The sequence below is a fragment of the Nycticebus coucang genome, chromosome 12 (genome assembly GCF_027406575.1).
Source record: "Nycticebus coucang isolate mNycCou1 chromosome 12, mNycCou1.pri, whole genome shotgun sequence".
NCBI lineage: Eukaryota > Metazoa > Chordata > Mammalia > Primates > Lorisidae > Nycticebus > Nycticebus coucang.
The window spans coordinates 90,575,993-90,587,174 of NC_069791.1; the positions used below are offsets into that span (position 1 = coordinate 90,575,993).

At 37.3% G+C, this 11,182-nt stretch overlaps 1 protein-coding gene across 1 annotated transcript in view; it reads right to left on the reverse strand.

Moving 5' to 3' along the window:
- The window catches only part of LOC128562312 (phospholipid-transporting ATPase ABCA3-like), a 59,950-nt gene extending 51,183 nt beyond the window's left edge, over positions 1-8,767 (reverse strand). The window contains exon 1 of the mRNA XM_053557155.1: positions 8,467-8,767. The gene's annotated coding sequence lies outside the window, so the exon portion shown is untranslated. The remainder of the gene's footprint in view (positions 1-8,466) is intronic.
- Between the last annotated feature and the right edge of the window lie 2,415 nt (positions 8,768-11,182).

An 11,182-nucleotide genomic window follows, 5' to 3' on the forward strand; every position in this document is an offset into this window, starting at 1 on the left:
AAAGACCATACGAGTCTCTCAATTGATGCAGAAAAGCTTTTGGTAATATCCAGCATCCTTTCATGATCAGAACACTTAAGAAAATGGGTATAGAAGAGACATTTCCTAAACTGATAGTGGCCATCTACAGCAAACCCACAGCCAATATCATGTGGAATGAAGTTGAATTAAAATCATTTCTACTCAGATCAGGAACCAGGCAAGGTTACCCATTGTCTCCACTGCTTTTTAACATTGTAATGGAAGTCTCAGCCATCACAATCAGGCAGGAGAAGGCGATCAAGGGTATCCATACAGGGTCAGAGGAGATCAAACTTTCACTCTTCACAGATGATATCATTGTGTATCTGGAAAACCCTAGGGATTCAACTACGAAACTCTTAGAAGTGATGAAGGAATACAGCAGCATCTCGGGTTACAAAATCAATACTCACAAATGTGCCTTTATATATACCCACAATAGCCAAGCTAAAAAAACAGTCAAGGACTCTATTCCTTTTACAGAAGGAATAGAAGAAGAAGAAGAGGAAATATTTGAGAGTTTACCTAACAAAGGACATGAAAGATCTCTATAAGGAGAACTATGAAACTCTGAGAAAAGAAATAGCTTAAGATGTTAACAAATGGAAAAACATACTATGCTCATAGTATGTTTTGGGAAGAACATGTTGTTGGGAAGAAACAACATTGTTAAAATGTCCATACTACCAGGCAGCGCCTGTGGCTCAAAGGAGTAGGGCACCAGCTCCATATGCCAGAAGTGTTGAGTTCAAACCCAGACCAGGCCAAAAAATGCAAAAAAAAAAAAAGTCCATACTACCCAAAGCAATATATAATTTTAATGCAATCCCTAATAGAGCACCACTGTCATACTTTAAAGACCTTGAAAATTAATACTTCGTTTAAATGAAATCAGAAAAAACCTCGAATAGCCAAGACATTACTTAGAAATAAAAACAAATCAGGAGGAATTACACTATCAGACCTCAGACTATACTATAAATTGATAGTGAACAAAACAGCATGATACTGGTGCAAAAACAGAGAGGTAGATGTATGGAACAGAATAGAGAAGACATGAACCCAGCTACTTCCCGCCATCTGATCTTCCATAAGCCAATCAAAAACATTCAGTGGGGAAAAGATTCCCTATTTAACAAATGGTGCTGGGTGAACTGGCTGGAGACCTGTAGAAGACTTAAATTGGACCCACACTTTTCACCATTAACTAAGATAGACTCTCACTGGATAAAAGATTTAAACTTAAGACATGAAACTATTAAAATAGTAGAAGTGCAGGGAAAACACTTTAAAAAATTGGCCTGGTAGAATATTTTATGGGGAGGACCCCCCCAGGCAATTGAAACAACACCAAAAATACATACTGGGATCTGATGAAACTAAAAAGCTTCTGCACAGCCAAGAACACTGTAAGTAAAGCAGAATGGGAGAAGAATTTGCAGGTTATGTCTCCAACAAAGGTTTAATAACCAGAATCCTCAGAGAACTCAAACGTATTAGCAAGAAAAGAACAAATGACCCCATCTCAATGTGGGCAAGGAACTTAAATAGAAACTTCTCTGAGAAGACAGATGCACAACCTACACACACATGAAAAGAGCTCATCATCCTTAATCATCAGAGAAATGCAAATCAAAGCCACTCTGAGATATCATCTAAGTCCAGGAAAATTAGCCCACATTGCAAAATCCCAAACCCGTGGATGTGGAGAAAAGGGAACACTTCTGTACTGCTGGTGGGAATGCAAACCAATACGTTTCTATTGGAAAGATGTTTGGAGATCATTTAAAAATAGACCTGCCATTCGATCTTTGAATTCCTCTACTGGTATATACCCAGAAGACCAAAAATACTTTATAACAAAGATATTTGCAGCAGAATGTTTATTGCAGCCCAATTTACGATTTCTAAGTCATGGAAGAAGCCCAAGTACGTATCGACCCATGAATGGATTAATAAATTGTGGTATATGTACATCATGGAATATTATGCAGCCTTAAAAAACGATGGAGACTTTACCTCTTTCATGTTTACATGGATGGAGATGGAACATATTCTTCTTAGCACAGTATCTCAGGAATGGAAGAAAAGTATCCAATGTACTCAGCCCTACTATGAAACCAATTTATAAACACCCACACTTCCATATGAATGCTATAATCCAACTATAGCCCAAGATGGAGGGTAAGAGAAGTGGGAGGATAGGGAGGGGGAGGATGGTCGGAGGATAATTAGTGGAACCACACCTATGGTGCATTTTATAAGAGTACATGTTAAATCTATTAAGTGTAGAATATAAATGTCTTAACACAATAACTAAGAAAATGCAGTGAAAGCTATGTTAACCAGCTTCATGAAAGTGTTTCAAATTGTATATAAAACCAGCACATTGTACCCCATAATTGCATTAATATACACAGCTTGATTTAATAAAAAAAAAGATAAATGCTTTATCATTAACAATACACTGATGCAAAGGCAGAATTTGACTTACTCTTTTGAATAAGATTTTTGAGTAGTATTAATAAGAGATGGTAAAAATTTTACCTTTTAAAGTAAACTTCAAATTTAAAAAAAGAGGAAAGGAAGAGACAGATTCACTGTGTCTCATGGTATCTTTATTAGGTCTTCAAGAAACTGAACCTCATCTCCATCAAAGACTTGCTTTTTTAAATCTTTATCACTTTGGCTAAATGACTATTATTTTACAGTGACCTATGATCCTATTTTGATCAAATGTTTTAAACCTTTAATATCTGACATACTTCAAAAAAAATCAAATTTCAAATTCTAAAATTAAATATTTTCTAAAGGCACCCCTGGAAGTCCAAGAGAGACATATTAGGCTTATTTCATACATTAAAATCAATCAGGAAGAACTGTTGAATAAGAAATGGTATATAACTTTCTTTGAGTTATATTTGCATAAATGTGTTATTAAAATTTGTTCCAAAATTATATGAGATTCTCAAAATTTTGATATGCCTTGGTATATGCTGTCAGCAATAATGATGATAATTATGTTAAATTGTTGTATGCCATAGAAATAACCAAATTCCCTTGTCAATTGTGTCTTTAACAGTGGCTATTCTAAGACTTTTGTCATTCACAATTGTTGTTTCACTTTGGCTCGCCTCAAAAAATTATTCATAATCAGCTACCATACTAAATCTCCTGCTTCTTTTTTTTCTGTTTTTTTTTTTTTTTTTTTTTGTAGAGACAGAGTCTCACTTTATGGCCCTCGGTAGAGTGCCGTGGCCTCACACAGCTCACAGCAACCTCCAACTCCTGGGCTTAAGCGATTCTCTTGCCTCAGCCTCCCGAGTAGCTGGGACTACAGGCGCCCGCCACAACGCCCAGCTATTTTTTGGTTGCAGTTTGGCCGGGGCCGGGTTTGAACCCGCCACCCTAGGTATATGGGGCCGGCGTCTTACAGACTGAGCCACAGGCGCCGCCCAATCTCCTGCTTCTTTAGGGAAATTCATGGAAAGGATTCTGACAAATGCTCTTAAATAATTCTGGAGATCATATCATTGGACTAGGTAAAAACTTCTAGGACTCTAATTAAAAATCTGATGCATTCACGGGGGCAAGACATGATTGCAAGAGGGATTTTACCTAACAATTGCAATCAGTGTAACCTGGCTTATTGTACCCTCAATGAATCCCCAACAATAAAAAAAAAAAAAATCTGATGCATTCATGAGGATTGCCAACCCTATATCAAGAGGAACAAGAATTAACTGTATGGGACTAACGTAATAGAAGACTAAAATTATTTTTATGAATTTCTTAATTTAAACAATGTTTATACTTTTTGTGTTCTGTTTTTATTTTTCTTTTGAGCTATTTATAGCTTATAACAATTGGGTAAATTATACTTTTGTGAGGAAGTTTGAAACATTTGGCTTTCTATCAAATTTCTTGGAAATTAGAAAAGCATTTTATGAGTATTCTTAATTTATGTCAAAATAGTTATTTGCATAAGTTCAATAAGAATCTGTTTAATTTTGTAACAGGATACAATTAGATACACTGGTTATTTCACCAAGGCTTTGACTGGAATGGCATATTTTCAAATATGACCAAAATGCTTTGAGGAATTGCATATGACTTTCTATGGAGCCAATAAAAAAGTTCCATGGAAAGAGTGGCCTGGTACTTTGTCTACACAGTTCTCTTACAAAGTTTCTGTGTTTGTAGTAAGTAAAACACTTCACTTTCTGACAGTTCCAGGAACCTCAGGATATAAGGACCTCAGGAAGAAAATCATTTAACCAATTCACATAGGTATTACAGTCACAGCCTGATGGCAATCCTTGGTGGGCTTCCTAGTCTCCAGACTTTTAGAAGTCTGATCTAAAGTGCCTTACGAATCACCCTCATAAATGTCTTAACACAATAACTAAGAAAATGCCAGGAAGGCTATGTTAACCAGTGTGATGAAAATATGTCAAATGGTCTATAAAACCAGTGTATGGTGCCCCATGATCACATTAATGTACACAGCTATGATTTAATAAAAAAAAAAAATAAAATGCCTTACAAAAAGTCCCAACAAAGCCAACTTACAAAAGCCTATCTGACCATTCACTATTCTTGTTGCACTTTATGCAAATAATCAGGCCAAGTATAATAGACCTAAAACTTAATTCATGAATAAATTAGTCCTACTAAGATTTATCTTTGGTAAAAATGGAGAACTGGTAAAAGAAAAAAATATGTTTCAGAAGAAAACTCTAGTGCACCAGATATTAGATTCTAGCCTTGTCTGTTGTTTTCAAGTTTTTATTATTTTCTTACAGTTTAAACTAAATCCTAAATTGTCTCCTGGCTATAAGTATCTTAAGAAGGACCAGATTTTAATTTTCTTAATGATCATTTTAATTAGCTCCCCAGTGGAATAGGGTTTTTTTTTCCATTCTAGCATACAAGTTTTCTTTTTAATTACAATCCTATGTGTATATTCCTACTACAGACCTCTCATTTTACTTCCAAAAAAAACTAAATTCAAAGTACTCCAAAGTCTAGAGATGATTCAACAAGTGACTTTGAAGACTGCCCAGAAATAAGCTTTTCCAGCAACGAGATACAGCCGGCTTAACACTCAAATTGTGATCATTAATGCTTTCAAGAAGAAATATAATTAGTCAAATGGAGGAAATGAGAAAAGAAAGTAACTATTATGTGAGGAATATGAGTCCTTTTAAATTACCAGGCTCAAAGAGACATTAACATGAGACAGCAATCATGTTCTAGCTATATTTTCACTTGAATTATGTGAAAAGTAAAAATAAAAATAAAAAAATTAGCCGGCATGGTGGTATGTGTCTGCAGTCTTAGCTACAGGGGAAGCTAAGCAGGAAGATCACTTAACCTCAAGAGTTCAAGATTACAGTGAGGTAAGACTGACAATGCTTTCCAGCCTGGGTGACAGAGTGAGACCCTATCTGAAAAAAAAGAAAAAGGAAAAAAACAATCTATTAATGCGGTATAACATACTTAAAGGGAAAAAGATAACAAGATGATCTCAAGTGATGCAGAAAAAGCATTTGACAAAATCCAACACTCTTTCACCATAAAAACATTAAACAAACTAGGAATAGAAGGGTCTTTCCTCAACAGGATAAAAGGCATCCATGAAAAACTCACAGATAACATACTAATGGTGAAAGACTGAAAGATATCCTCTTAAAATCAGAAACAGGATAATGATGTCTAGCCTCTTCTATTCAATATTGTACTGGAAGTCCTATTCAGAACAATTAGAGAAAAAAGTTATAAAGTAATCCAAATTGTAAAAGAAGAAATAAAACGATCTCTATTGCAGGTAACAAAATTCTATATAGAAGAAATCCTAAAGAATCCACAAAAGAGCCACCAGAGTTAATAAATTCAGTAAAGCCAAAAGAAATAAGATCAACAAATAAAAATTAGTTATATTTCTAATCACTAGTAATGAACAATCTCTACAAAAAATTAAGAAAATAATTCCATTTACAATACACATAGCATCAAAAATGACAAAATACCTTAGGAATAAATTTAATTAAGGAGATACAAGACTCCTACACTAAAAACTATGAAACACTAAGAAAGTAAAGGAAACCTAAATAAATGTAAGGGCATCCCATGTTCACAGATTAAAAGACCTAATTTTGTTAAGATAGCAATATTTCCCAAATTGATCTACAGAATCAAACAATCCCCTTCCTTTTTTGCAGGAATGGATATGTTGATCCTAAAATCCACATGGAATTATAAGGAACACTGAATAACCAAACAATCTTGAAAAAGAAGAACGAAATTGGAAGTCTCATACTTCCCAATCTCAATACTTTCTACAAAGTGACAGTTATCATATAGGATACTGATATAAACACAGGCATATAAATCAATAGAATAGAGTCCAGAAATAAACTCATGCATTTATGAACAACTGCCTTTTGATAAGAGTGCCAAATAGGAGTGAGGAACCTGAGGCCTTGAAGCCACATATAGTCTTCTGGATCCTTTAATATGGCCTTTGAACTAAATCCAAATTTTACAGAACAAATTCCTTTTAACAAAGGAGGGTCTTTCCTCCTTTTAACAAAGGAATTTGTTCTGTGCCATGTGGAATTAGTTGTGGAACCACACCTAGGGATCTGGAGAGCCATAGCAGGACTCCTTCCTACCTCACACCATATACAAAAATTAACTAAAAATGAATCATGATCCAAATGTAACAACTAAAATAATAAACCCTTAGAACAAAACATAGGAGTAAATCTTCATGATTTAGCAATGCTTTCTTAAATATAACAACAAAAAGAAAATTTAGATAAAACGAGTTTCACCAAAATAAACTTTTTAGCATCAAGTACACTAACAAGAAAATAAAAATATAACCCATAGAATGGAATGAAGTTTTGACAAATCATATATCTGATAAGCATTTCATGTCCTGATATAGAAAGCACTATAACAACCAGCAAAAAATGGCAACCCAATTAAATAATGGGCAAAAGAACGTGGCCTTGTCTCCAAAGAAATTATACAAATTGTCAATAAGCACATGGAAAGATGCTCAACATCACTAATTACTGGGGAAATACAAATTGAAAACACAATGTGAGGCTATTTTGCACCCCACTGGGATGTTTATAATAAAACAAAACAAAATTTTTGTTGTTTGTTTGAAAACAGTGGTTGATAAGATTGTGCAAAACTGAAACCCTCACACAAATAGTGTGAATGTAAAAGAAAATTTAAATAAAGGGAGTTTCGCCAAATGAAACTAATTTGGTGCAGCAGTTTCACAAAAGTAAAACATAGAATCACTACTACGGCCCTCCAATTCTACTCCTACTTATATACCCAAGAGAGGAGAAAACGCTATGTCCATACAAAAACATGCACACAAATGTTCACTGTAGGATTATTCATAATAGCTAAAAAGTAGAAACTCAAAAGCTGATAAACAAAATGTGATACCATACAGGGGAATATTACATTTCCTTTATAAAAGAATGAGGTATTGATACATGTTACAATAGCAAGAACCTTGAATACATTATGCCAAGTAAAAAAAGCCAAACACAACAAAGCACATATAATTCTATGAGCAAGAAACATCTAAAACCCACAAATCTATAGACACAAAAAGCAGATTTAGGGGCCACCAAGGGCAGAGGGAAGACAGCAATGGCGAGTGACCGCTTAATGACCACAGGATTGGAGGGTGATAAAAAATGTTCTGAGATTAGGTAATGGTGGTGGTTGCACAACATTATGAATGTAGTAAAAGGCAGTAAACTGTACACTTCAAAGAGGTAAAAATGGGCTCAGTGGCCATAGCTCAGTGGTTAGGGCGCCGGCCACATACACCGGGGTTGGCAGTTCCAACCAAACAACAATGACAACTGCGACAAAAAAATAGCGGGCGCCTGTAGTCCCAGCTACGTGGGAGGCTGAGCCGAGAGAATCGCTTAAGCTCAGCAGTTTGAGGCTGCTGTGAGCTGTGACGCCCCGACACTCCACCGAGTGCAACATAATGAGACTCTCTCTCAAAAAAAAAGAGGTAAAAATGGCAAAAATTATGTTATTTGAATTGTTCCTCTTTTAAAAAAAGAAAACGCTATATGATCATAAATGTTATCTCTACTTTAGTGATGAGACAAAGAAGTCAAATCGTGTGCCTCAAATCAGATTAGAACCAAAATCGACTACACCTCCCGAGTCCTCCCATCTAAACGCTTAACTACAAATTTAAAAGAAAAAAGTTAAATTCAACCCTAATTCCAGCCTAACTCTTGGGTTTGTGCGTTTTTGTGTGAAGGGGAGCGTTGGGGCTCTGCGCGATGACCACCGCCAGCGGGTGGCCTCCCGGAGCGCCGAGGAGCAGCGACCAGAGCCGGGGGACCCGGGAAGGAGGCGGAAAGACCGGAGGACAGGGACACTCACCGCTCAGGCCTCGCAACGGTCACCGCCTCCACCGCTCGGGGGCGCAGGTCCACCGCAAGCGCAGCGCCGCCTCCCAACGCCCTCCCCAACTGCCCTCGGCGCAGCAGCCTCGCGGGCGGGTTTGTTGTCCTGGTCTCGCGAGCCAACGTGTTCCGGGGAAAAAAGTGCGAGAAGAGGGAGAAAGGGGGTGGACCTCCGAGCACCGCCCCAATTCCCTCGCCCTGACCTTGTCCCCACCAGCACCAGCCCACCCTTCTCAGGCTTCCCAAATATTTCTCCCTCGCCCCTCTGGGCCCACCGCACAGTCTCCCACCTCCGGAAGGACTCTGGTCTCAATAGAACTAATTCAACCAAGATCAACTTTTTCAGGGCTGAGGACCTGGGTGATATTAACCAAAGCTTTATAAGCAAAATGATTTAAGGTAATTTACAGAGTTGTTCTGTTCCTGTAAGATTTGCTGGAGCAAATACTGGAGCTTTCTATTTCACTAGGCTGAATTCCTTAATTTACAACGGAAGCAAATAAATAGCTGCCTTTCCCTATCTTTTAGTTGATGAATATTTGGTTTTGCTCTTTTTCTCCTCAATAATAACAGGCCAAACTGTTGATTTTCTGTGTTTTTTAAGCCAAAATAAATATTACGTGATAATAATTATAACAAAACAAATAATGGTTCATAAACATTCTGTAACCCCAGCAATCCTGAGCATAAATTTCTAGGTGTAGTGAACTGAAGAAACAGAATTGTGACTTTGAGATATCATTTAACTCCAGTAAGATTATCCAACATAACAAAATCCCAAAACTACCGATGTTGGCGTGGATGCCAAGAGAAGGAAACACTTCTACACTGGGGGGAATGCAAGCTAATACACCTTTTTGGAGGGAAGTTTGGAGAATACTCAAGGAAGTAAAAGTAGACCTACCTTTCGATCCTGCAATTCCTCTGCTAGGTATGATTTTTGACCCAGATGATCAAAAATATTTTTACGGGCGGCACCTGTGGCTCAAGGAGTAGGGCGCCGGTCCCATATGCCGGAGGTGGCGGGTTCAAACCCAGCCCCAGCCAAAAAAAACACACAAAATATATATATATATATTTTTACAACAAAGAAATTTGCACCAGAATGTTTACTGCAGCCCAATTCATAATTGCCAAGACATGGAAACAGCCCAAGTGCTCATTGACCCATGAATAGATTAACAAATTGTGGTATATGTACACCAAGGAATACTATGCAGCTATAAAAAAGATGGAGATTTCACATCTTATATATTTACCTGGATGGAGCTAGATCATATTCTTCTTTGTAAAGTATCTCACGAATGGAAGACAAAGGATCCAATGTACTCAATACTACTATGAAATCAATATATAATTGATTTCATTTTTACCATTCATTTGAATGGTAAAACATAACTCTAGAAAGTAGAAGGGGAGAGGAGAGAGAGGGGAGGAGGGAGGAAAGAGGGTATTTGGGGGACCTCACCTTATGTGCATAATGCAATGGTACATTTCAAAACTATTATGAAAAGAGTATAATTGTCTTACCACAACAAATAAGTAAGTGAGGTGATGGATGTGTTAATCAATTCCATGTAAGCATTTGAAATTGTATATCAAATCAGTACACTGAACCCCATAAATGCATCAATGTACACAGTTATGATTTAATAAAAAGAAAGAAAAAATACGACTCTGCACCCGTAGTACAGTGGTTACGCACCAGCCACATGCACTGAGGTTGGTGGGTTCAAACCCGGCCCCGGCCAGCTAAATAATGACAACTGCAACCAAAAAAATAGCTGGGCATTATGGCAGGTGCCCATAGTCCCAGCTACTTGGGAGGCTCAGGCAAGAGAATCACTTAAACCCAAGAGTCTGAGGTTTCTGTGAGCTGTGATGCCACAGCACGCTACCGAGGGTGACATAGTAAGACTCTGTCTCAAAAAAAGAAATAAAATTCACAGGTAATCAAAAAAAAAAAAAGAAAGAAAGAAAAAGAATTGTGTAATTGAAATCAGCCACTGATGTCATTCCTCTTTTTTTGATAATGTATGTTTAATATGTGGCTACTCCATGCCAAGCACTGTGCTAAACACATTACATAGGACTTCTTATTTCATTGATACATATTTTGACATTTGTTCATCCACTGTCTGTTATTATGATGTGACCATTTCTTTAGCAATGTCCTGTATAGGTCCCAGTTAAAACACCAGAGGAGCACACAACTTAAGTACTCCCACTCCTGGGCTCTACTCTTGCTCATCTGTTTCATCCTACACATTGGCACAAGACCTATCTTTTCAAATGTTTAATCTCTTTGAGAATTAGGAATTTATTTTCTAAGAATCATCATTCTTAGCTGTCTGACTCCAAGATCCATTCCCCATTTTATCTTCTGATCCTCCCACACAATCAGCCTCCTATTCCAGTCCAACTCATCTGGCAACTCACTGTTCCCAAGAACTGGACAACATTCCTTCCACCCCAGGGCTTCACATGGCCTGAAAATCCCTCTCCCTCCCCTTCTGCCAACATAGCTTAAAGTATAATACTCTTATACTTAAGAGTATAGCTGGGGAGTCTGACCCCAAGGGCCAAGCCTGCTCCTCTACTGATTTGCTGAGTAACCTCAGACTAAATCTCTTCTTTCAGAGTCTAAAATAGACACTAAAAGGCAGTAACAACACCCCTACCTCAAAGGTTGT